The 26,588-nt window shown below is 34.9% G+C and overlaps 1 protein-coding gene and 1 long non-coding RNA gene across 7 annotated transcripts in view; one reads left to right on the top strand and one right to left on the bottom strand.

Moving 5' to 3' along the window:
* ADAMTS6 (ADAM metallopeptidase with thrombospondin type 1 motif 6) overlaps positions 1-26,588 on the top strand; it is a 278,314-nt gene that overhangs the window by 37,014 nt on the left and 214,712 nt on the right. The gene's annotated exons all lie outside the window — the stretch shown is intronic.
* On the bottom strand, positions 15,215-19,899 carry LOC145516756 (uncharacterized). Its single transcript, XR_014061740.1, has 2 exons — positions 19,487-19,899; positions 15,215-15,339 (listed from the first exon to the last, which is right to left on the bottom strand). It is a non-coding gene; the product is annotated as an uncharacterized LOC145516756 (long non-coding RNA).

Here is a 26,588-nt window from a genome sequence, read left to right as displayed (position 1 = left end):
CTTTCCTTTTTCTTGTTATCCTGAAGAATTGGATGCCAGGCAAAAATCTTTGAGTTTTGGTGTTGGAAGATGAGGACTTCTTGATGAGTGATGTAAAAGGGTAAAGGAGAGAAAAAAGAGATTTGGGGCTTAAAAAGGGGGAAAACTCCACTTGAAGTTTACAATAGATTCTTCTTCTTTCTTGGTAATTTTACACTGGATTCTTTGGGGACAATAATTACTAAATTGGCGTTATCTTTTTTATCCACTCCCCCAAAAGTTATCAAAAATCAGCATCCCTATAAATGATATCTTTCTCATTTCATAAATTCTCAGCACCCTAATAATAGGTTTATGTTAAAGAAATATTGGTAGAAATAATTCTGAAAAGTTTTTCTAGAATAACAAAAAGTAGTGTTTACATCTTTTACCAATTTTCTCACAATCTCTTCTCAGCTTACATTTACTTTTAATGATTTTTTTTTTCATGATTTTAAGTACCATCTACAGGGTTAGGTATGTCTATACAGTTTTAAGCACCATTTATATTTAAATATATATTTCAGTTCAGTTCAGTTCAGTCGCTCAGTCGTGTCCGACTCCTTGCGATCCCATGAATCACAGCACGCCAGGCCTCCCTGTCCACCACCAACTCCTGGAGTCTACCCAAACCCATGTCCATCGAGTCGGCAATCCCATCCAACCATCTCATCCTCTGTCATCCCCTTCTCCTCCTGCCCCCAGTCCTTCCCAGCATTAAGGTCTTTTCCAATGAGTCAACTCTTCGCATGAGGTGGCCAAAGTATTGGAGTTTCAGCTTCAACATCAGTCCTTCCAGTGAACACCCAGGACTGATCTCCTTTAGGATGGACTGGTTGGATCTTCTTGCAGTCCAAGGGACTCTCAAGAGTCTTCTCCAACACCACAGTTCAAAAGCATCAATTCTTTGGCGCTCAGCTTTCTTCACCATCCAACTCTCACATCCATACATGACCACTGCAAAAACCATAGCCTTGACTATACGGACCTTTGTTAGCAAAGTAATGTCTCTGCTTTTAAATATGCTATCTAGGTTGGTCATAACTTTCCTTCCAAGGAGTAAGCGTCTTTTAATTTCATGGCTGCTATCACCATCAGCAGTGATTTTGGAGCCCAAAAAAATAAAGTCTGACACTGTTTCTACTGTTTCCCCATCTATTTCCCATGAAGTGATGGGACCAGATGCCATGATCTTATTTTTCTGGACGTTGAGCTTTAAGCCAATTTTTTCACTCTCCTCTTTCACGTTCATCAAGAGGCTCTTTAGTTCTTCTTCGCTTTCTGCCAGAAGGGTGGTGTCATCTGCATATCTGAGGTTATTGATATTTCTCCTGGCAATCTTGATTCCAGCTTGTGTTTTTCCAGCCCAGCGTTTCTCATGATGTACTCTGCATATAAGTTAAATAAGCAGGGTGACAATATACAGCCGTGACGTACTCCTTTTCCTATTTGGAACCAGTCTGTTGTTCCATGTATAGTTCTAACTGTTGCTTCCTGACCTGCATACAGGTTTCTCAAGAGACAGGTCAGATGGTCTGGTATTCCCATCTCTTTCAGAATTTTCCACAGTTTATTGTGATCCACACAGTCAAAGGCTTTGGCATAGTCAATAAAGCACAATATATTTAAATATACATCATCAGCTGGGTCCCTCCCCTAAACTCTGTATTTTTTTTATCCAGCTGCATAGTTGACATCTCATGTTATCTCAAACTAAATCAGATTCCCAGTCTTTCCTTTAAACCTGCTCTTTCTGCAGCTTTTCTTATTTCAGGTTGTCCCTGAATGGCAATAATAGTATTTTTTCATGTCATTAAAAGTGAATGAGGTTCCAATTAGGGAACTAATATTGAGAAATTATAACTTGATACTGGGAAATTAATATATATTTAGCAATTACAGAATTTTCAAGCCTTTCCTCTATTTCCTTGCTTTATTCTTTTTTTAAATAAATTTATTTATTTTAGTTGGGGGCTAATTACATTACAATATTGTAGTATATTTCCTTGCTTTAAATTGATATTTTTTTGTTTGCTAATCTCTCATATCTTTGTTCCTGCCTCCTCATAGTTTATGTATGTCACGAGCTATATTAGCAAAACATACAAACTTAAAAACACTATTAAGATGAAAGAAGATGAATTATGGTTCTGTAAAGGTAAATGATGTATTCAGGGGATCCTGCCAACCTGGTCCATTTCTCTGAAGTTTTGGGTTTAAATTCCAAATGAGTTTAGGGGCCTAAAATAAACACTTGAAATAATACAGTAACTTTTCAAAAGTTTCTTCAAAAATAAACTTTTTCCATTTTACTAATGACAAAGGGTAATTGAGAAAGCAAAAACTAAGAAGAGATGTTTATTGGGCTCTGTAGGGCTGCAGTGGAAAAAGAAATAAGTAAACAATTTAAAAATAATCTTGAAGTTACAGAAATTGTTATCTCTTCTAAGAAATATCTTAAAGCTGCATTTATTCATTCACTAAGACATTCTACAACATTAACATATATTCAGCATTTATGGAGTGCCTACTGTGTGTAAATTGTTGAGATCACAGAGACTGAGATAAAAATCTGGGCACAGCTTATATTCTACAGAGGGAAATAGATTATAAATAAGTAAACAAAGAAATGCGTGTGTGATATATATATATAATATAAACTATGAAAAATCTCTTTAATAAGGTGACTTGATTTAAAAGTTCTGAAGGATGAAGCCTACTAGAGGAGGAAATGACAAGGGCATATATATGTTTTAGGCAAAGGAAACAGCACATGCAAATAATAAACACTAGCAAGTAAAAGAAGTGGTAAAGAGTTTAGCTTCTATGAGGATATTTGCTATAAGTACAAGCACATTCACTCTTTTCTCACTTATTTGTGCTTTTTCTTTCTAGGAGCACCCTTAGCTGTCTGTTTATATTGAAAAAATGCTAATTGGGAACCTTATTTACATTGGGTAGGGCTTGTTGAGGAGGGCTTCCTTAAGGTGATTTCAAGTTGTTTGAGTTTTTTTGTGCGTGGGAGTAAAAGTGTCAGTGTTTTGGGGGCTTTTTCCTGAGATCATTCTTTTTCTCCAGAAAATAACCAAGAGTTTCCTGCTCATTTGCACATGTTCTGAAAGCAAGATGGATGAAGGTGTAGAAAGGTTCCATGTATGTACATTCTCATTTTTTTAGCCTTAGGCTTTACCTTTGCCTTCCACTGAGTAAGATATGCTTGAAACTGAGCCTCTCTATTTTTGTTTCTTCAGATAACAAAACTGGAGGTTAGGGCTATTTTCTAGACTTGTAGAAATACCTAATTTTTTGTGTACAGATTTTTGTACCAATCCCAGTTTTCAATCTCTTGTCTCAGTCCTTTCAGAGGTGGTTAATTTTTTTGTTTGTTTTGTTTGGTAGCTGCCACAGGCTCGCTCTCCATTGTGGCACAGGGGTTAGTTGCCCTGAGGCATGTGGGATCTTAGTTCCCACACTGGGGATTGAACCCATGTCCCCTGCATCGCAAGGTGGATTCTTAAACACTGGACCATCGAGGAAGTCCCAGACATGGTTAATTTTTAATTTTCCACTTCCTTTTTGCAAAGATAATATACTTAAATCTTTCAGAAATACAGAACAAATGTTGATAACGATAGCTGAAGTTAGGGCTTCAGCTAGTGGCTTCCCTAGTGGCTTCACTGGTAAAGAATCCACCTGCCATGCGGGAGACCTGGGTTTGACCCCTGGGTTGGAAAGATCCCATGGAGAAGGGAACAGTTACCCACTACAGTATTCTGGTCTGGAGAATTCCATGGACTGTATATTCCGTGGGGTTGTAAACAGTGAGACACGACTGAGCAACTTTCACTTCACTTCAAGTGATATTGATAACGGAGTATATGGAATAGACAAAATTTGTTAAATTTGAGATAAGTTAATATTAAGTATAGTTTTGTGACTTCATAGAAACTATCATTGAGTAAACAGTTATTAAAATGTCTACTTTCTTAAAATACTGCCTATAAAATCAAACATGATTGGAGTGCATAGTATGTAGTAGTTTACAATTTTGTTTATAAAATCTTGATTATTTAAATAGAATTATTGTGTATTTTCTATGTCAGATGTATTACTAGCCTTCCATTTATTGACTTTTTAAAAAAACGCATCCAATTTAATGATTTAATTTTAATTTTGTCTTATTACTTAGGGTTGGTTAATTCTGATTAATCATTCAGTGGTATGATGGTAAATGATATTATGTATATAATAAATTTATTTTTATTTCCCACTGACTCTATTCCTTCCAATGACAATTTTTCACTTCCTCAATTTTTTTCTTAAGTACTTGGTTATGATACCTACTCTAGTTAGAAAGAAAGCTTTGATTTCCTACTGTTTGTGCAAAGGTCAATTCAGTATAGACAGAGCATTCCTTTGGATTTCTGCCAGGTAAACTCTAGAAAATCATCAGGATTGCTAGTAAAGTACTTTGGTGTGTAACATGGTCCTTAGGAAAGTTCAAATATGTAAAATATGTTAATAATTTTCAGAAAATGACAAGTAACATTATCTACAATGAAGATTCAATTCTGTTCAGTTCATTCAATCAGTCGTGTCTCACTCTTTGTGACCTCTTGTACTGCAGCAAGCCAGGCTTCCCTGTCCATCACCAACTCCCAGGACTTGCTCAAACTCTTGTCCATCAAGTTGGTGATGCCATCCAACCATCTCATCCTCTGTCGTCCCCTTTTCCTCCTGCCTTCAATCTTTCCCAGCATTGGGGTCTTTTCTAATGAGTCAGCTCTTCACATCAGGTAGCCAAAATTTTGGAGCTTCAGCTTCAGCATCAGTCCTTCCAATGAACACCCAGGACTGATCTCCTTTAGGATGGACTGGTTGGATCTCCTTGCAGTCCAAGGGACTTCCAAGAGTCTTCTCCAACACCACAGTTCAAAAGCATCAGTTCTTCAGCGCTCAGCTGTCTTAATGGTCCAACATCCATACATGACTACTGAAAACCATAGCTTTGACTAGATGGACCTTTGTAGGCAAAGTAATGTCTCTGCTCTTTAATACACTGTCTAGGTTTGTCATAGCTTTTCTTCCAAGGAGCAAGCGTCTATTAATTTTTGCTGCAGTCACCATCTGCAGTGATTTTGGAGCCCAAGAAAATAAAGTTTCTCACTGTCTCCATTGTTTCCCCTTCTTTTTTCTGTTAAGTGATGTGACTGGATGCCATGATCTTAGTTTTCTGAATGTTGAGTTTTAAGCCAGCTTTTTCACTCTCCTCTTTCACTTTCACCCAATGTGGGTACAGCATGTAAATTAATAAGCCATTTCAGTGCTTATTGGGCAAGTAGTCCTTGAAACCCTTTGTTTCTCTCTAGCTTTCTTCCTTTGGCGTGTAAGTACTTTTACTTTTCCATAGAGTTTGTAGAAGAATAATGATTATATTCTTTATGCTGAATGTTTATTTAATGAAAATGACTAAAAATAGTAACACTTACTGTGTGCTTAGTGAACCTTTTTCGTCGACTTTAAAAAAAATGAACAATGTGAGAGTTGCGAGTTATGTTTTATTTGGGGCTAAATTAGGACTGCAGTCTAGAAGACAGCTCCTCTGATAGCTCTGCGAACCTGCTTCAAAGAGGCAGGGGGCAAGATCAGTATGTATTTGATTTTAGTGAAATGGGAATACATGCAATCAAGCACACATTTTTACAAAAAGTTTCGGCTAGTCTCGTGAAATTTTTTGCTAGTCACGAGGAATAGTAATCACCATGAAAGATTTTAGTGCTTTTCTAAATATGAGGACATATAAAAGTTGGGCTCATAAAACTGCTCCTGCAAATATATAATTATCTGAAGACCTGTTTTGCCACCCATACTCACCCACCCCCAAGTACAGAGTGCCTCATTTCTGCTTTTACCCTGCACTTCTTTCAGGGAATGGTGGAGGTCAGCAACTGCAGCAGCACTTGATGTAATCCTTGTAGAGGGGGACGGCAAGTGCCCATGGGAAGTGCCAATTTGTAACTGACACTGTCTATAGGAAATAGTCGGTCAGTCATATCCAACTCTTTGGGACCACTGGGAATAAAGACAGTGATTAAAATGACTTTCAGATCATGATTTTTGAACTTCTGAAGTACACTTTTTATATTACAATTCCTTGTTATAAATAACTCCTTTTTCCTTTAAATTTTATTTATTTATTGACTCTGCATCTTCGTTGCTTCATGGGCTTTATCTAGTGTGCTGAGTGGGAGCTACTCTTGGTTGCAATGCGCAGGTTTCTCATTGCAGTGGCTTCTCTTGTTGAGGAGCATGGGCTCTAGGGCACGTGAGCTTCAGTAGTTGTGATGCATGAGCTTTGTTGCCCCACGCAAGTGGGATCTTCCCAGACCAGGGGTCAAACCCATTTCCCCTGCATTGGGAGGCAGATTCTTAACCACTAGACCACCAGGGAAGTCCCTCCCTTTTCATAAATAATTTCTTAGAGCAAGAGAAGTTTTGTAATAAAAATTCATGTATTAACTGAATTGTGACTAGAATTTTGGCTAGTTATATTTTCTCATTTTCAAAACTTACCATTTTTACCCTAGGAGTATAGCTTTATGTTAAAGAAAAAAAATTTGTTTTCAAATATTATTCTGAGTCATATTGGCATTTTGACTTATACCTGCCACTTAGGTGTATTTGGCTATCTATATACTTTTAATTTAAACTTTGGGTTTTTTTTTTTTTGTATACTAAATATATATTTGTGCTGTCAATAAGCTCTCTTTTCTATTGAGCCCCTGAAGTTCCCCTTCTGTCCCATCTGATCTCCCTGCTGGTTAAGAAACTTCCCCAGATGCAGGAACCTTTCCTCACCTTCAGTGCTATGCCAGGGGAGCAGGTTCTGTGCTACTTCCTCTCCTCTTCCTTTTCCTTTCTTCTTTCTTTGATTCTACTCAGTTACGTGGGGATCTTTTTAGTCCTTTTAAGTGTCTGAGGCCCTCTGCTAGTGAGAATTGTTCTCACAAAGTGCTCTGTGAGAATTGTTTGGTTTGTAGATGTTTTCTTGATGTGTGTGTAGGGAAATGAACTCCATGTCCTCCTATTCCTCTGCCATATTGGAAAGTTTTCTCTTCCTCATTCTCATTATAAGCCTACTTTGAGTTTTTGGCTAGTTCATCCCATTTCTCTCCTGACAGGATCACACAACGTTAGAGCTGAACGTCAGGAAAAATGGAGCTAAGCTTACTGTGCAGATCACAACTACTTCCAAACAAATTCTGAACCAATTCTAGCTGATATTATGGGGAAAATGTGACTTTTAAAACTTTTGACTTACTTAAATGATTTTATGACTGCAATGATAAAGAGTGGACACTGATATGAAGAAGACGCTTTGAGAATTCATATAATGTTGCATGTTGGCTTTTAAATTACTTTTTAAAGATTTACTTATAAATCAGCGTTGTAAATGTGTTGAATCCTAGTGAGGGCTCTGCTGGAGCTTCAGAAATTATTAAGGAACAGAGCTCAGAGAACAAGGCCCATATATAGTGGGATTAAGATTTAGAGGCTAAAAAAGACACAGGGCACTTAAGATAGAAAGGAAGATAAAGAACAGTTGGACAGTTTTACATTGATGAGTTTTTAGTATCATCACATTTGTGGGAGAATGAGGGTAATAATGAGGGAGACAAGTCATAGACCCTGAGAAATTTATGTGGAAGAATTTTGTGAGGACTGGTGGGACTGACTGATTGGATGGATGGACTCTTGAAGGTGATATTAGGGTGAGGAGACCAGAAAGAAAGTGTTACATTGGATGAAAGATTGGTAATGAATTTCTAAAATGCTTTTTTATCTTATAGAAAATGAATTTGTAACCACTGTTCTATATCTGATATTAAACCTTGGTTAAAACATTCTTTTGAGTTTGGTTTAAGAGAACATAAAAGTCAAAAGAGATTATCAAAGATTTAAATCTAAAATGCCAATTTACAGGTATTAAAAGCAAATAACGGCTTTCCTTTTGGCTCAGATGGTAAAGAGTCTGACTGCAATGCAGGAGACTTGGGTTTGATTCCTGCATGCAGAAGAGCCTGTGGAGAAGAAAATGGCAGCTCACTCCAGTATTCTTGCCTGGAGAATTCCATGGACAGAGGAGCCTAGCGAGATACAGTCCATGGGGTCACAAAGAGTCGGACACAACTGAGTGACTAACACTTTCACTTCACTTTCAAAGGAAACTAAGATAATTCTTTTTAATATTAAAGACCAGTTACCGATAACTACATTTTAGTAGGAGTTTATCCAAATTTGACTGTATTACTATTCGGAAAATTGCAGAACCTAAACAGGATTTTATCTTTAATTCATTAACTCATCTGACTTCTTTGATGCTTATTTAGAGGAAATTTGTTTTTTTTTTAATAATAACCTATTGATATTGTATCCTTTAATTATTCTTCCTTACTATTATCTTCAGCTGTAATCTTTTGTTCTTTAAATAATATTGAAATTTTACACTAGAATTCAATTAAGAATTGGGTAAAATATTCAATAGACATTTCTTCAGAGAAGATATGCAAATGGCCAACAAGCACATGAAAAGATGTTCAGCATCCTTGGTCATTAGGGAAAAGCAAATCAAACTACAATTAGAAAGGACTTCACCCCACTAGGATGATTGTAATCAAAATGATAGAATAACAAGTTTTGGTGATAGTGTGGAGAAATTGGAACTCTCATGTATTGCTGATACAAATGCACAGTGGTATAGTCATTTTGGAAAACAGTTTGAATTTGTTGGAAAGAAAACAATGTGGCAATTATTCAAGGGTTAAATGTAGAATTACTGTATGATTCAGTAATTCCATTCCTAGGCATAAATCTAAAAAAATTGAAAATTTAATGCCCACACAGAAACTTGTCCACAATCACTAATAACAACATTATTCATAATAGCCAAAAAGAGGATACAATATCCCAAAATCCAACAGATCAATGAAAGCTACAATGTAGTATATCCATTCATTGTTATATTATTCAGTTATAAAAAGGGATGAAGAAATGTTTCATGGTGCAGTATTAATGAACATTGAAGGCATTATATTATGTGAAAGAAGTCAAACAGAAAGGCTGTGTGTGTGTGCGTGTGTGTGTATGTATATACATGCATACATATATATTATATGGTTCCATTTATACGAAATGTCCAGAATAAAAGAAAATACAGAAACAAATCATAGATTAGGTGTTGCATAGGGCTAAGAAGAAATGCAGAGTGACTGCTCATGGGTACAAAGTTTCTTTTGCTATGATGATGAAAATATTCTGGACCATTTTGTGAATACAGTAAAATGACAGAGTTGTACGCTTTTTAAAAAAAATTATTTTAAGTGGAGGTTAATTACTTTACAGTATTATGGTAGTTTTTGCCATACATTGACATGAATCAGCCACTGGTGTACATGTGTCCCCCCATCCTGAAACCTCCTCCCACCTCCCTCCCCATCCCATCCCTCTGGGTTGTCCCAGTGCACCAGCCCTGAGCACTTTGTCTCATGCATGGAACCTGGACTGGTCATCTATTTCACATATGGTAATATTCATGTTTCAATGCTATTCTCTCAAATCATCCCACCTTCACCTTCTCCCACAGAGTCCAAAAGTCTGTTCTTCACATCTGTGTCTTTTTTTGCTGTCTTGCATATAGGGTCATCATTACCATCTTTCTAAATTCCATATATATGTGTTAATATACTGTATTGGTATTTTCTTTTCTAACTTTACTCTGTATCATAAGCTCCAGTTTCATCCACCTCATTAGAACCTACTCAAAGGTGTTCTCCATAGTGGCTGTACTAGTTTGCATTCCCACTAACAGTGTAAGAGGGTTCCCTTTTCTCCACACCTTCTCCAGCATTTATTGTTAGTAGACTTTTTGATGGCAGCCATTCTGACTGGCGTGAGATGGTACCATATTGTGGTTTTGGTTTGCATTCTCTGATAATGAGTGATGTTGAGCATCTTTTCATGTGTTTGTTAGCCATCTGTATGTCTCCTTTGGAGAAATGTCTGTTTAGTTCTTTGGCCCATTTTTTATTGGGTCGTTTATTTTTCTGGTATTGAGCTGCATGAGCTGCTTGTATATTTTGGAGATTAATTCTTTGTCAGTGGTTTTGTTTGCTTTTATTTTCTCCCATTTTGAAGGCTGCCTTTTCACTTTGCTTATAGTTTCCTTAGTTGTGCAAAAGCTTTTAAGTTTAATTAGATCACATTTGTTTATTTTTGCTTTTATTTCCATTACTCTGGGAGGTGGGTCATAGAGTATCTTGCTGTGATTTATGTCAGAGAGTGTTCTGCCAATGTTTTCCTCTAGGAGTTTTATAGTTTCTGGTCTTACATTTATATCTTTAATCCATTTTGAGTTTATTTTTGTTTATGATGTTAGAAAGTGTTCTAGTTTCATTCTTTTACAGGTGGTTGACCAATTTCCCAGCACTACTTGTTAAAGAGATTGTCTTTTTTCCATTGTATATTTTTGCCTCCTTTGTCAAAGATAAAGTGTCCATAGGTGTGTGGAATTATCTCTGGGCTTTCTCTTTTGTTCCATTGATTTATATTTCTGTCTTTGTGTCAGTACCATACTGTCTTGATGGCTGTAGCTTTGTAGTATAGTCTGAAGTCAGGTAGGTTGATTCCTCCAGTCCCATTATTCTTTATCAAGATTGCTTTGGCTATTCAAGGTATTTTGTGTTTCCATATAAATTGTGAAATCATTTGTTCCAGTCCTGTGAAGAATACCATTGGTAGCTTGATAGGGATAGCATTGAATCTATAGATTGCTTTGAGTGGTATACTCATTTTCACTATATTGATTCTTCTGACCTGTGAACATGGTATATTTCTCCATCTATCTGTGTCATCTTTGATTTCTTTCATCAGTGGTTTCTAGTTTTCTGTATATAGGTCTTCTGTTTCTTTAGGTAAATTTATTCCTAAATATTTTATTCTTTTCGTTGCAGTGGTGAATGGGATTGTTTCCTTAATTTCTCTTTCTGTTTTCTCATTGTCAATGTATAGGAATGCAAGGGATTTCTTTGTATTAATTTTACATCCTGCAACTTACCATATTCATTGATTAGCTCTAGTAATTTTCTGAATGGTGTCTTTAGGGTTTTCTATGTAGAGGATCATGTCATCTGCAAACTGAGAGTTTTACTTCTTTTCCAATCTGAATTCCTTTTGTTTCTTTTTCTTCTCTGATTGCTGTGGTTAGGACTTCCAAAACTATGTTGAATAGTCATGGTGAGAGTAGGCACCCTTGTCTTGTTCCTGATTTTAGGAGAAATGATTTCAATTATTCACCATTGAGGATAATGTTTGCTGTAGGCTTGTCATAGATGGCTTTTATTATGTTGAGGTATGTTCCTTCTATGCCTGCTTTCTGGAGGGTTTTTATCATAAATGGGTGTTGAATTTTGTCCAAGGCTTTCTCTGCATCTATTGAGATAATCATATGGTTTTTATCTTCCAATTTGTTAATATAGTGTATCACATTGATTGATTTGCAAACATTGAAGAATCCTTGCATCCCTGGTATAAAGCCCACTTGGTCATGATGTATGATCTTTTTAATATGTTGCTGGGTTCTGTTTAGTAGAATTTTCTTGAGGATTTTTGCATCTATGTTCATCAGTTATATTGGCCTATAGTTTTCTTTTTTTGTGGCATCTTTGTCTGGTGTTGGTATTAAGGTGATGGTGGCTTCATAGAATGAGTTTAGGAGTTTACCGTCCTCTACAATTTTCTGGAAGAGTTTGAGTAGGATAGGTGTTAGCTCTTCTCTAAATTTTTGGTAGAATTCACCTGTGAAGTAAATTCACATCTGTTCCTGGGCTTTTGTTTGTTGGGAGATTTTTGATTATAGTTTCTATTTCTGTGCTTCTGATGGGTCTGTTAAGATTTTCTGCTTCTTCCTGGTTCAGTTTTGGAAGGTTATACTTTTCTAAGAATTTGTCCATTTTTTCCAAGTTGTCCATTTTATTGGCATGTAGTTGCTGATACTAGTTGCATGATCCTTTGTATTTCTGTGTTGTCTGTTGTGATTTCTCCAGTTTCATTTCTAATTTTATTGATTTGATTTTCTCCCTTTTTGTCCTGATGAGTCTAGTTTTTCTATTTTATTTACGTTCCCAAAGAACCCGCTTTTAGTTTTGTTGATTTTTGCTATAGTTTCTTTCATTTCTTTTTCATTTGTTTCTGCTTTGATTTTTATGATTTTTTTCCTTCTACTAACTTTGGGGTTCTTCATTTCTTCTTTTTCTAGTTGCTTTAGGTATAAAGTTAGGTTATTTATTTGATGTTTCTCTTGTTTCTTGAGGTAAGCTTGTATTGCTGTGAACCTTCCTCTTCGCACTGCCTTTACTGAATCCCATAGGTTTTGGGTTGTCATGTTTTCATTTTCATTTGTTTCTGTGCATATTTTGATTTCCTTTTTGATTTCTTCCATGATCTGTTGGTTATTCAGAAGTATGTTGTTTAGCCTCCATATGTTTGTATTTTTAGCAGGTTTTTTTTTTTTTCCCTGTAACTGACATCTGATCTTACCACATTGTGATCAGAAAAGATGCTTGAAATGATTTTAATTTTTTTTGAATTTACCAAGGCTAGATTTGTGGCCCAGGATGTGATCTATCCTGGAGAATGTTCTGTGTGCACTTGAGAAATAGGTGAAATTCGTTGTTTTGGGGTGAAATGCCCTATAGATATCAGTTAGGTCTAACTCGTCCATTGTATCATTTAAAGCTTGTGTTTCCTTGCTAATTTTCTGTTTGGTTGATCTAACCATAGGTGTGATTGGGGTATTTAAGTCTCCCACTATTATTGTGTTACTGTTAATTTCCCCTCTCATGCTTGTTAGCATTTGCCTTATATTGAGGTGCTTCTATGTCAGGTGCATATGTATTTATAATTGTTATATCTTCTTCTTGAATTGATCCTTTGATCATTATATAGTGCCCTTCTTTGTCTCTTTCCATGGTCTTTATTTCAAAGTCTATTTTATCTGATATGAGTATTGCTACTCCTGCTTTCTTTTGGTCACTATTTGCGTGAAATATCTTTTTCCAGGCCTTCACTTTCAGTCTGCATGTATTCCTTGGTTTGAGGTGGGTCTCTTGTAGACAGCATATATAGGAGTCAAGTTTCTTTAGAGAAACCATTGTCGTCTGAGAGGATGTGCTGCTGAGTCTGCTTATTTGCAGCCAGTGATTCTTTAAGAAAATATAGGGGCCTGTTGTTAGATATTATAAGGTCATTTTCAGAGGCTACAAATTGATCAAAACTACAAGTTCTTCCTTTGGTGCTACAGAGAAGTAGATACAGCTCTGTGAACTTTGATCTTTAATATGTAGATTAGGGCTATTTATTAGCAAACTACAAAGCACTTTATAGGGGTTCCCAAGTGACGCTAGTGGTAAAGAACCCATGTACCAATGCAGGAGATATAAGAGACGCGGATTCAATCCCTGAGTTGGGAAGATCCCCTGGAGGAGGACATGGCAACCCACTTCAGTATTCCTGCCTGCAGATTCCCGTGGACAGAGGAGCCTGGCAGACTACGATCCATAGGGTTGCAAAGAGTCAGACATGACTGAAGTGGCTTAGCACGCACAAGCAAGTTATAAAGATTTGGGAAAACTTGGTATTCATTAAAGTAAGCAATACAGTAGAAAGTACTAAGATACATACGATTAGGGACTTGTATTTTAACATTAAACAGTTTCCAGCTGCATATAGCTGAATTTTCAAAAAACATTATATCAGTGTTATTTTGAATAGTTTTCAGTAAATTTATTGTTTTCAATTGCATTATTTTTATTTAATTTTGTTATTCGATTCCAAATATATGTTTTGCATGAACAATCTTTTCTTTTGTTTTTTATATGTAATATTCCAGTAATTTAACTATCATATTTCAATATGAATCATCTATAACTTTATTGCTAAAGCAGATGTATATAAATTACCCTCTACTCCAAGTTTACTTGTGTAGGCATATATTATTGGTTACGTGTGCTATGAATTTGTAACATGTAAATAGGTTACAACATACTATCATGGTAAGAGTAATAAAATTATTGCTTTAAAATATTTAAAGGACATTATTATACAATATGAAATTATGTGTATATGGTTAAAGTTAATGTATGTATGTGTGCTTGCACAAAAACATGCTTATAGATGACTTTACAATCATAATTCACTCCATCAAGAACTAACTATTGATAATTGAGACTCTGCATTTGTGTTTGTCATTCTACTCTTAAAATATAGTTTCTTGGTTCTAAAAGCTTTTACCTTTTGATAATCATATTTTCACCTTAGACAATATATATTCTCCCAGAATATATATCACATCATAATCATTTGTTTAATTAAAGATTCCCCCTTGCTTTCCTGTGTGTCCTTGGACAGATTATTTCTTTGTGCTTAATTTTCTCACCTATAAAATAGGGATTGTAATAATGACCTACCTCATTGAGTGATTATGATGATTAAATAATTCTTGTATTTTAGAGCAGTGCCTGGTATAAATTAGTACTCAATAAATGGCAGCTATTATTAATATTTAGCACCCTAGTGAGATTAATTGACTTAGTAGGAGACTTACAAATGGAATATATTGTAGAGCAGCTCTAATTCCCTACTTCTTTACCCTTAAGGGCATAGTAATGTGGTCTACAGGAGAAGCTACAACTTCTAGCTTGTGACAGCCTTCAAGAAATACATAATATCTTTCAAGGTTTCTGTGCACTGAAGTTTTAATATCCATGTTTATTTTAATAATAAATGTTTTCTGTTAACTTTTAAGTTGTTTTTTTCTTTCCCCAGTATACCCCCATCTTTGAATAAAATTGAAAGAGCAGGAAGAGGCACCATATTTAGCTTATGACTGCCTACTTTATGGCAACCTGCCAAGCTCCTCTCATTACTCATACTCCAATTTGAGAAGTAGCAGGGACTAGATAGACTGTGAGGAGGATGGATTGGTAGCAAAAGGTAGGAGGTAGTTGGAATAGGAATGAAATATTTATGAAAGAAAGAGTAGAATTCTGTTAGAGTTATTTATACAAATTTAGCTTTTAAATATATTTTTTTCCATTTAAGTTGTTTTAGCTCAAGATGCAAGTGACAAAATACCAGAGACTGGGAGGCTTAAAAAGCAGGAATTTATCTCTCACAGGAGGCTGAGAAGTTCCAAGATCAAGGTGATAGTCAGTTCTCTTCCCTGATTTTGTTCTGCCTTGCAGACAGCCACTTTTCTGCTGTGCCCTAATGAGGGAAAAGGAAGAGGGAGTGAGAGAGAGGTGGTCTCTTATTTTTCTTTTGAGGACACTGATCTCATCATGGAGACCCATCCTCATGACATCAACTAAATGTAATTGCTTTCTTAAGGCTCAACCTCCAAGTACCATCATATTGGACATTAGGGCTTCAACATATAAATTTTGGGGAAGACACAAATATTCAATCTACAAGATAAGAAAAAGAATGCTAGCAACTATTATTAGCTCTAACTTGTATCCGTAATTTATTTGACTTAATGAATTATGCATGGGTCAATAAACTGTTACATGATTGAATTTGTATGTAATAATAATTTATATAAGAATAAATGTTATTTTTCATAGTAAACAGAAACATGTTTCTTAATTGGTTACCAACACTGTCCAGGATTTGAGCACTTATGACATGGCCAAGTTTGTCAGTGGGACTCCCAAGTTTCTCTTTTTGATGCCCTTTCTTACTCTTTTCTTGCTCCTACTGTTACCTGGGACTATAAGTATATTTTTAGGAAATAATATGATAAATTCAACCAAATGGAGTTGTAAGCGGTCCTCTGAAATTGCAAATACTATGTTTTCTCTTCTTTGAGTATGTGATTTTCTTTTTTTTTTTTTTTTGAGTATGTGATTTTCATACAGGCCAAAGCATTTAGGTAACCTACTTGTTTATATTAAAAACTGAGTCAAATATAGTTTCCTAATTCATTAATTAATATCAATACTAAAATGTGACACTTTATTCTAATTTTTTTAGGATTTGATATATCACATCTGGATATCATAGACAACCTGGATGAAGATTCTTAAGCAGTGATTTTAAATTGGGCTAAAGTGTAATATTCATGAATTTATTTTTTTCAGGCCCTTATATACCATGAATTCTAAGAGCTGAAGTACAGTGATGAGCAAACAAAATTCCTCCTGTCTTTGGGAGAGCTTGCATTTAAATTGGGGACATAGGTGACAAGCAAGATAAAGAAATACAGAATAAATTGCTAGTTCTAAATGTGTGAAGACAGTAGAGTCAAGAGAGTCACAGTATATGTTTATGTATGTGTGTAGGAATTGCTATTTTATATAATGTGGTCAGGAGGCTTCTCTTAAGGTGAAATTTAATTTTAGAGGCTCAGTTGAAGTGATGGAGTAAGCCAGATAGATTTTGGGAGATAGTAGGAGAAAGGCACCTGGTCAAATGAAACAGGGAGAATAAAGGCCTTGAGGCAGGAGCAAGTTAAACATATTCAAGGGAAAATCTAGGGACCAGTGTGGCAGGAGTTGAGTAAATGATAGGAATAGGGAGAGGTAGAAGGTAAGATCAGAGAGATTCAGGGACTAGATCACTTATGAATTTGGAGACCAATGTAAAGATAATATTTACTCTAAGTGAGAGAGAAATCATTTTGACTTCTAGGTGGATAACATGCTCTATAAAGAAAAAGGGTGAAAGTCAAGTTACCAATTAAAAGTTATTCAGCACTTCCAATAAGACATGATAGGAGCTTGAACCAGTATTGTGGCAATGGAATCACATTCTAAATATATGCTTAGAAGGCAGAGTTAATAGAATTATGCCAGTGTATTGTATAGGGACCAGTGGCATTAGATAAAGAGAGGAGTAAATGACAGCTCCAAAGTTTTAGGCTGACTAAGTGATGGAATGGAGTTGTTTTTTTTCACAAGAGGTGGGGAAGGTTTTTAGAGGAAAAACAAAAGTTCTTGGTCTTGCTAATTTTAAGATGCTTATTTATATCAGTTTAGTTCCGTCACTCAGTCGTGTCCAACTCTTTGCAACCTCATGGACTGCAGCACGCCAGGCCTCCTTGTCCATCTCCAACTCCCAGAGTTTACTCAAACTCATGTCCATTGAGTCGGTGATGCATCCAACCATCTCATCCTCTGTCATCCCCTTCTCCTCCCATGTTCAATCTTTCCCAGCATCAGGGTCTTTTCAAATGAGTCAGTTCTTCAGGTGGCCAAAGTATTTGAGTTTTGAAGAACTAACTCAGGGGCTTATTTATATAGCCAAGAGAAAAGGTTAAGATACACTAGTCTTGATTTTAGTAGGCAAAATAGTACTGTAGTTAAACATTTGAGAAAATTGTCAGGAGTTAAACAACAAAACAAAACTAAAGTTAAATTTCAAGAATGGTTGTGGTACATCAAAAAAAAGCATCCATTAGAATTTAAGGAAGAATGATGTCCCATTCATCATAGATATATTCTATTTATATAAAATTCACAGCTTTCTGCTCTGAAATCTCTAATTGTTGAAGAGGAAGTTGGAAAGCTGAAAATAGAAGCAGAGGAGAGGTTGACAGTATGAACCAGATGGGTTAGGTCAGGAGTGACCAGGGGATAAACTGGGTGGCCGTAGATAGGAAACATCTGCTCCAATCAGATAGTAGTGTAGTTTTCTTCCTTATCTCAAATCAAGGCATTTTAAGTCCTGTAAATTTTATCATAATGTTTCTTTTTCTGAACTTAAATGTTTTACTTAGATAAAACTTATCTCATTCCAGTTCTTGGCAAGAATTATTAAAAGATTGTATGCATGCATAAAAATGGGCACAGAAACTAGAAATGACATCATCTCAACTGTTTTTATGTATTTTCCCAAAAAAGGAGGGAGGGACAAAATGTTTTTAGAGGTCTAGTTTACTTCCTTGAGATAGCTAGTTTACCTTATTATCTTTTTTTCTCTGTAAATTTTCTAGAGGAAAATAATCAGGTTAAACTCTCTTGGCATATTACCTTGATTGTATTTATTACTTATTTTTGTAAGCACTGAAGTGCCATTCTAATGATTAAGCCAGTGCATTGTGGCCTGTTGTGGGCTAACATGACGAGAATGTAACTTGAAGCCAGTGATGTGTCTCAGCCAGTGATGTGTCTCATGTAATAATACAGCTTATTGTTTAACTATCAAAGTGTAAGATGTGTGGTTTCTTTGTACCATCAGTTGGAGGAATTTTATTGGTATATCTTTTCAATGTTGCAAAAGGGACTAGGGATTTACAGTAGAACTACAGAAGCTTTAAAATATTAACAGCCCATTAAGTACAGGATATGGTTCATGAGGTTTAATGGGAAGTTGTTAAAAGGAGATGGAACTATTCCAGTGGTGAGGGAGGGGTGGTTAGTAGGGCAAAGAATAAAAAAACTTTGTTTTTTTCCTGTAAATAATCAATGTTTGGGTACACTGAACAAAAACAATGATAGCAACAAATATCTCCCATCCTGATAAGGAGTACTTGGAGTTCTAGGAGATTTCCATTTGGTCCATATGTTAACCTTCCTTTTTGGAGGATCTCCAGCAATGTTGTGTTAAAAAAATTTTCTGTGGATTTGAGATGCTTGGCATTCATTAAATCAAAACTTTGGACTTTGAAATAGCACCTACTTTGTTTAACATTTAAAAAATTATAAGGCTCCTGAGACTATTCCTTCGAATAGCCTTTGATGATTATCCAGAGAATAATAAAAAAAGTAAGTTTTTTAGGGGAGGGTTTCTTAAAGCAAAAAGAGTATAACATTTAAGAGCATAATATTTAATATACACCCGAGTCTTTGTTCTTTGGTGAGTGGCACATTTCCAGCATATACCACTTGGTCAGTGACAATTAGAGTCTAACATATCATGTTGCTCCATGCATGTACTTATGTCTTGAATCCCAGGTCAGGCTAGCAGATCAAGTCTTCTACTTGTTTGGATTAAAAACATCTCCCACCCCCCAGCTCTTCAATTCTAACCAACCTGTGTATCTTCTCTGTTTTCTCACTATGAGGCTCTACTACTTCACAGGATTATTTATACGATCAAATGAAATCATGTGCATGAAAGCACTTTGTAAATTATTATTTACAAAGTATATATATAATAATAGTATATTAGAATAGGTAAATCAGAAGCTAAGTCTCTGGAACTTTGGCGATAGATCCAGTTATTGGAATCATAACTCTGTTTAATACTGCTGCTAACTCTTTCTAGCAGACCAAAGTTAGCTTTACCACTTAATGTTCATGAATTTTTTTTTTTTTTTGCTTAGATCAACATTACTGAATGAACTTTGAGGAAAACTGAGAGCCCTGTGGACACTTGAATGAGACTTAAACATTCAGCATGATTTTCATACCTTTAATTCTTTACCTGACATTCCTTTTCAGACCAGTCCATGGTGTTACTCACTATTCACTGTCTGGAATGCTAACATGTAATGTTGCGTAACATCACCCCAAAACTTAGCAGCTTAAAGCAGCCATCATTTTTATTATTGCTCATGGATTCTCTGGGTCAGAATTTGGAGAAGTGTTCAGCTGGGCAGTGGTGGCTTGTTCTCTAATGCATTTGCAGGTAGACTGTGGCCGGAGTTGATAAAGGCAGTCGATGCAGCTGAAGGCTGACTGGGCATCTTTGTCTCTTCATGTAGTTTTACCTTGTGATCTCTTGAGAGTTTCTCACAGCATGCTGACTTTAGGGCAGCCAGCCTGCTCACAGGAGAATCCAAAAGATAGTGTCCTGAGCGAAACAGGAGGAAGTGTGATGCCTTTTATGACCTCACCTCTGAGGTCACAAACCTGCTGAGATTCCAGAGGAAGAAACATATCTCACCTCTTGAGAGGTGTGTCAAAATCACAGGTGCATTAGAGATGTTATTATGACCATCTTTGGAAAGAATAATCTGCCATATGAATGATGATTGATCCTATTATTTCATATATAGCTCTTGCCACCTGTTATCCTGACTTCTCTGGAACCACAATATTGAATGACTTAGTTTCATCTTTTTTTTTTTTTTGTAATTACACAAATTTCCTGCTACCTATGAATAAGGAAGAAACAAAAACTAAGTAACAGTAATAGGACTAGTCTTTTAAAATCCTCTTAAATCTAAATTCAGCATCATTTTGGAAAGATTATTGAGAGCGCTAATGGAAAAAACCCTCAATTTTATTTGGAGTCATATTTATTTATTAAAAGTGTGCTACTAAATATTAGTTTGTAAAGCACATGTCAAAAGTATGCATTGCCATTGGCTTGCATTGAAACTGCAGACACTTTTATTGGGGAGAACAGTCTGTGCTATGACAGATAGTGATGATGTTTATTTCTATTTCCTTTGATACTCTCTGTGCATGTTATCATAGTTGTCATTTTATACTATGTTATAGTTATGTGCATATCGTTTTCAGAATATGTTATCATCTCTTTATAAGTAAAACTAGTTGCTGATTTATCACTGTGTAGGTACTTGATAAACATTTGTTGAATTTGATAATCTATATTTTCAGGGAGTTGACAGGAATAGCTTCCGGGATAGAGATGAACATCCTGATTCCTCTACAACCAGTGGCTAGTGCCCATAGGTAGTGACAGTTATTCAGTATTAAAGAACATTAGTTATTAGCCCATTTCTGGTTTTGAAACCCCCTGGTGGTTTAGACAGTAGTCTGCCTGCAATGTGGGAGACTTGGGTTCGATCCCTGGGTCTGGAAGATCCCCTGGAGAAGGAAACAGCAACCCACTCTAGTATTCTTGCTTGAAAAATCCCATGGACGGAGAAACCTGGAAGGCTATAGTCCATGGGATTGCAAAGAATCAGATACAACTAAGCAATTAACATTATCACTTTGTTTCAGAGATTAATTGGGTAGTTTACCCACACTAAATTAAGCTCATACCTACTCTATTCTGTTTCTCCCTTGCCCCAGATTTATTGTGATATAAGTGATCTATAGTACTGTGTAAGTTTAAGGTGTACAATGCAACAATCTGATATGTATATATTATAGAATGTTTACCACAATAAAATTAGCTAACATCCATCACTTCACATAGCTACCTTTTTTGTTTTTCTTTTTGTGAAGAAGTTTCAAGATCTACTTTCTTAGTAACTTTCAGGTTTACAGTAAAGTTTTGTTACCATAAATAGAAGAGAAAGAGAGGCTTTTGCTTATAATAGAATGCTAAGGGCTAATTGTAAATACCAAGATCTGAGTTTGAAGAGTTTGAAAATCATCACAATAAAGAGAGATCAGGAAAGGATCATGTATGGATGATGAATCTAGGGCAAAATTTTGATGAGAAGCTGGATGTTGATTGACTTCAAGTATGAGTCTACTTAGTAAGCTGCAATTAGAAAAATATCCATAATATGTGTGGAGAAATCATGTAACAGCTTGACCATGTGATTAAAATTTACAGAATGAATAAAGACAGTTAGACCTGGTATGTCTCCAGCTATGACATTCTGGTCAAGAATGCTTAACTTCATCCTAATCACATCAGACAAATGCAAACTGAGGAATGTTTTATTTAAAGAAAGGAGTGAACATTGTGTCCTTTAAAAATGTCAATGTCAAATAGACAAAGACTGTGGAAATGTTCAGAGATTGAAGAGACATGACAACTAAATATAGTATCTAACCCTAAGCTATTTCTAGTACTGGAGGAGAGAAAAAGAAATACTATAAACAGCATTATTAAGTCAACTAACAATTGAAATATTAGATACAAGTATGTTTATCAATATATAATGTACACAGTTTATAATTTTATGGTTAGATAAGAGAGTATCCTTAAGTAGATTTCTTAGAAAATACCCACTGAAATTTTAGGGGTAAAGGACTGTGGTATATGTAAATTACCATTAAATACTTCAAACAATATTTTATATATGTGTATAGAGAACATGGTGCAAATAATAAATCAAATAGGGTAAAAGGTTTAACAATAGAGGAGTCTGGATATATGTGTTCATTGTGCTCCTTTTGTTTTGGCAGCTTTGTGTAAATTTGATATTTTCAATTAAGATTTGTTTTTGTTTGTTTTTTAGGAAACAGAAAACCTAGCTGATGTTAGAATTAAAAGATAAAATAAAGCAAAACTAAATAATTTCATTTAATAAGCTAGTAGGTTATCCATTACTTTGAGACATTTGTAACTATATCTCAAAGATATTGAAGAGATTATGTCATGAAGGTATCAAAGTGAACAACATGATGGAATTTTTTCTTCTGTCTATGGTTCTTTCTGTGATTTTGGCAACTGGTATAATCAAAGGTGTGAGAAAAGATCAAGGAAAAAGTGAGCTAATTGGTAATGTCCTAAATTTTTTCTATTATTTTGAGGTATTCAAATGTGTAAGTAAGAAAAAAACACTCAAACTATTATCCTTTCTTCTAGAACTGTAGAATTAGAGAAAAATATGTATTATTTTCAGTGATCTGATGACTATGAATTTATGCTGTTACTTGTGAAAATAGTTGCTTACCAATCTGTGCTACCATATTAACCATTCCTTTGCTGATATCTTGCTTTGAAAGCTCCCTTTGCTTCTGTTCTGCAGCCCTGTAATTAGATTCATTAATTTTCTAATCTACCATAATTTTCTCCAGCTTACTGAAATCTCTGGCAGCCTACTCTATCAATGCCTTCCTTACTTATTTTCCCCTCTTGTCTTTGACCCAGTGATAAAAGTTCCTCTTATGAACTAGTCAGAAGGAATTCTGACCAACTGAAGCAGTTTTAAAATGCTTGACTAAGCAAATCACAACACCAGGTGGTATCTCAGTGCATTAGACCTGGAGACCTGGTCTGTGATGAAATTTTTCATATCTATGATTTTGTTAATTTTAATATGCTTTATCAAATTCTTTATGGAAAGAGGTTATAATTAAATGAATAAAACTCATTTGTTTTCAGTGACTTTCTACTTCTATTTTCAGGATTGTAAGGGCTAGAGTTACTTTGTAACTTGTTAGGCCCTAATTGCTGCTGCTTCTAAGAAATTGTATGAGTCTAAGCTTTGAGGGTTCCCTTGAATACCTTACATCCTGTTCTCTTTGTTGAACCAAAGACATACATATCTAATGATAATTTTTCAAGGATGGTCATTAAAGGTGACTTTTTTTTCACTTGAAGCTATGACAATTAAAGTAGTACTTTTGGGGGACAGTGTGATCCAGAACACAAATGCCAAAGCAGAACTGACACTACATACTGGTACTTTAAGATGTTCATTCACTTTACATGCTTATTTTTTATTTTTTAATCATACTTGTGTTTATTTTTTATCATACTTGAATTCATTATTTTAAAAGATTGTCCTCAAAATGAAAATCTATAACAAAAACAATTATCAGTAAATCCATGACCAGAAGTAGTTTATGCACTCCCAGGATGAGAGACCTACATTATCAGATTTAATCGTTACTAAAACCCTAGGTTGATATTATTTTTTACCATTTTATAGATGAGATTGAGGATCAGAGAAGTTAAATAACTTGCTTTAAATCATATCACAGAAAGTAGATTTAGGAGAACCCTTAGATGCAACAAACTACAGACGGGTGGTATTAGAGGAGTGATAAGGGTTGGATTGCATATTATACTTACTGTATATACTTGCATATTATGCTTGCTCACTATACCAGTCTTACATATTTATTGTACAATTTCTACCATTTATTTTCTTCTTTGGTCTCCTACCTTATGTAAGTATTCTTAGGCAAAAGAATGTGGTGTTAAATATTGCTTCAATTCTCTGAATAGTCTTATATATGGTAGCGTATGGTAAACTATACTGTTTTCTTGGACAGACGATTTACCAACAAACCTCACTATGAAAATTTTCAGTGTAACTCATGAGTTTAATCCACATGAGATGCACGTCAAAAAACGTATTAATAATGGTCTCCTTCATTATAACCTTCTGAGATCATAAATATCACTTCTATAAAACTGCTGATGATTACATGCTTGGAAATTAAGAAATTTGTTCATGCTGTCCAGTGCCCTGTTCCATAACTCAGATATCAGGTTGGCTTGACTTAACCATGGATCTGAAGTTTACGGTGACCTTACTGTCAACCTGTCAGACACTTTAAAACCTTTGATTTAAAAGGTACACTGTCACCATATATAAAGTATAAAATTCTTGTCCTGTGCTGGAGATAGAATTATAAAGTTTGAAAAATGTGTTACTGAACATCTATTCATAATAGTTTAATGACTAAGGAATGAAGTCTTTAGCTAATCTATGAGTTACATTTTTATCTCTTATTATGAATATGCTTTAGATGAAGTGACTATGAATATGCTTTTTGTGGTTTATGGTAATTGCATATATATATATATATATATATATATATATATATATATGCAGCTCATTTTACAGCTTCACACTAAAATTCAGACTAATAGCATAGGTGTTGTTTCTTAGCACTGATAATTTTTTTTGAAATTAATGGATCACCTATGCTGAGATCAATAAATGTCAGGTATCATACATACTGCCCCATGTTTTGAACCAAAGAGTAACTCTACTGAAGGAAGAACTTCAGGTACCATGGAAGGACAACATGAGATAATTTTAAAATTGTACAATTTCCAAATGACTAACATAGAAACCAGCTTGCAATATTGTTCTCCCTTCCATAACAAATCCAATGAAATCATCTTTGTTTCTCACCAATCATTTTATATTCATCAAGACCTAAAAGGTAATAGTCAGTGCTTGTTAAGATGTTAATTAAAGAAGCTAACAGCAATGTTCATTAAGGTATTGTGTCAATCGCCCTCATGTCCCCTGTGTTTGATAGTATAAATTGGTGTAAGATTACCAAAAGGCATTTTATCAATATGAATTAATGGCATTAACATTTATATATCTTTAGATCCATCAAATGCATTTCTTGGAATCCCTTTTAAGGATGTTAGCAGATACGTCATTAAAGATTTGTGAAAAACAGATATTCATTACCATATTATTTATATAGAAGAAAATTGGATGCAACTTAAAAATCAAGTAAAGGAGGATGTTTAAGTGTAAAATTTCAAATGTACACAAAAATAGAGTAGATGTACTCATTACCTATTGTTAAAAAATGAGATATTTTTAATCCCCAGGCAAAATTTAGTATTATATAGGTTAAAATTCAATTAGAAGAAACATATCTAAAGATGTAGCCAAAACACCAATGCTGTAATTTTTGTAGAGTACTCATGACTCTGGTAAATTATAGCTTAATTAGTAAATTACAGAGCCTCTATTGTGAAAATACTCAAATATCAGACTAGAGGAGTTCTGAAAAAATCTGGTCACCATAAACAGCTTCTCTTTTCTTTGACCATAGAGGTCATCACTGCCCCATAATTCTTAGTGCTTCCTCCATGCTCAGCCAAAATGAGTAGTGGTAAATTGTAAGGACCACATTGAAACTTAAATGAGAAGTCTTATACTCTGAGATATTTTTCATACTACACTATTCCTTTTGATAATTTTTAAATTCCTACAACCACTCCTTCTCAGGTATAGAACTGGATGTATTTGCCCTTTTGTTTGTAAAATATTCAATACTTGGGTATAATATCATGCCATAGTAAATATGAAGAATAAGCATCCTTCTGTCCTGATGCTTTTAAAATTTATTGGGAATCAGAATTAGTTTTGAGAAATTATTGATCTTGATATGGAAAGAATTATTCATAAAATATAAATACTATAAGAAATAATAAAAATGTGAGTAACAATAAATACAGTAAAATGATAGTAATAGAGTTTTTTTTTTTTTTTTTTTACTAAATAATACTATGAACTAGTCCTGCTAAGCACTTTATATATACTTAATGGAGTTTTTAAAGAGAATTCACATGTTGGTAAGAAGTGAAAAAAACAGTATATTTGAAATGGATTGTCTGAATGAGGAGACCTTGAAAGTAGGAGGATGCCAATTCAGAGACTGTTGAAACAAATCTGACTTGATGGATTAAACTGAATTAGGGCCATCTTGAAAGAAAGGTTGATAGATATGAAAAGAATAAGTAAAAAATTAAAGAGGTCTGGGAGCATAGAAAAATTTTGTAAGAGAAAATACCGCATTTTATATTTGATGGGATAATTAGATATCTAATTTGCAATATCCATTTGTCATATGCTATGTGGGTTGGATTGTTTAAAAGACATGTTTAAGTCTTAACCCCTAGTATCCCAATGACCTTACTTGGAAATAGGGTCATTGCAGATGTCATTACTTAAGATGAATTCTTGTGGGAATAACATGGGCCCTTGATCCAATATGACTGGTGTCTTTATAAGAAGAGGAGAAGAGACAAAGAAATAGAGATACACAGGGAGAAAATGGCCATATCGGAGTGAGGTATATACAAGCCAAGGAGCCCCATGGATCACAGACAAATACCAGAAGCTAGAAAAGGTGAAGAATGATTCTCTCCTG

The sequence above is a fragment of the Giraffa tippelskirchi genome, chromosome 8 (genome assembly GCF_054371585.1).
Source record: "Giraffa tippelskirchi isolate mGirTip1 chromosome 8, T2T-mGirTip1v1.2.pri, whole genome shotgun sequence".
NCBI lineage: Eukaryota > Metazoa > Chordata > Mammalia > Artiodactyla > Giraffidae > Giraffa > Giraffa tippelskirchi.
This window is presented reverse-complemented; position numbering and strand designations above follow the sequence as displayed.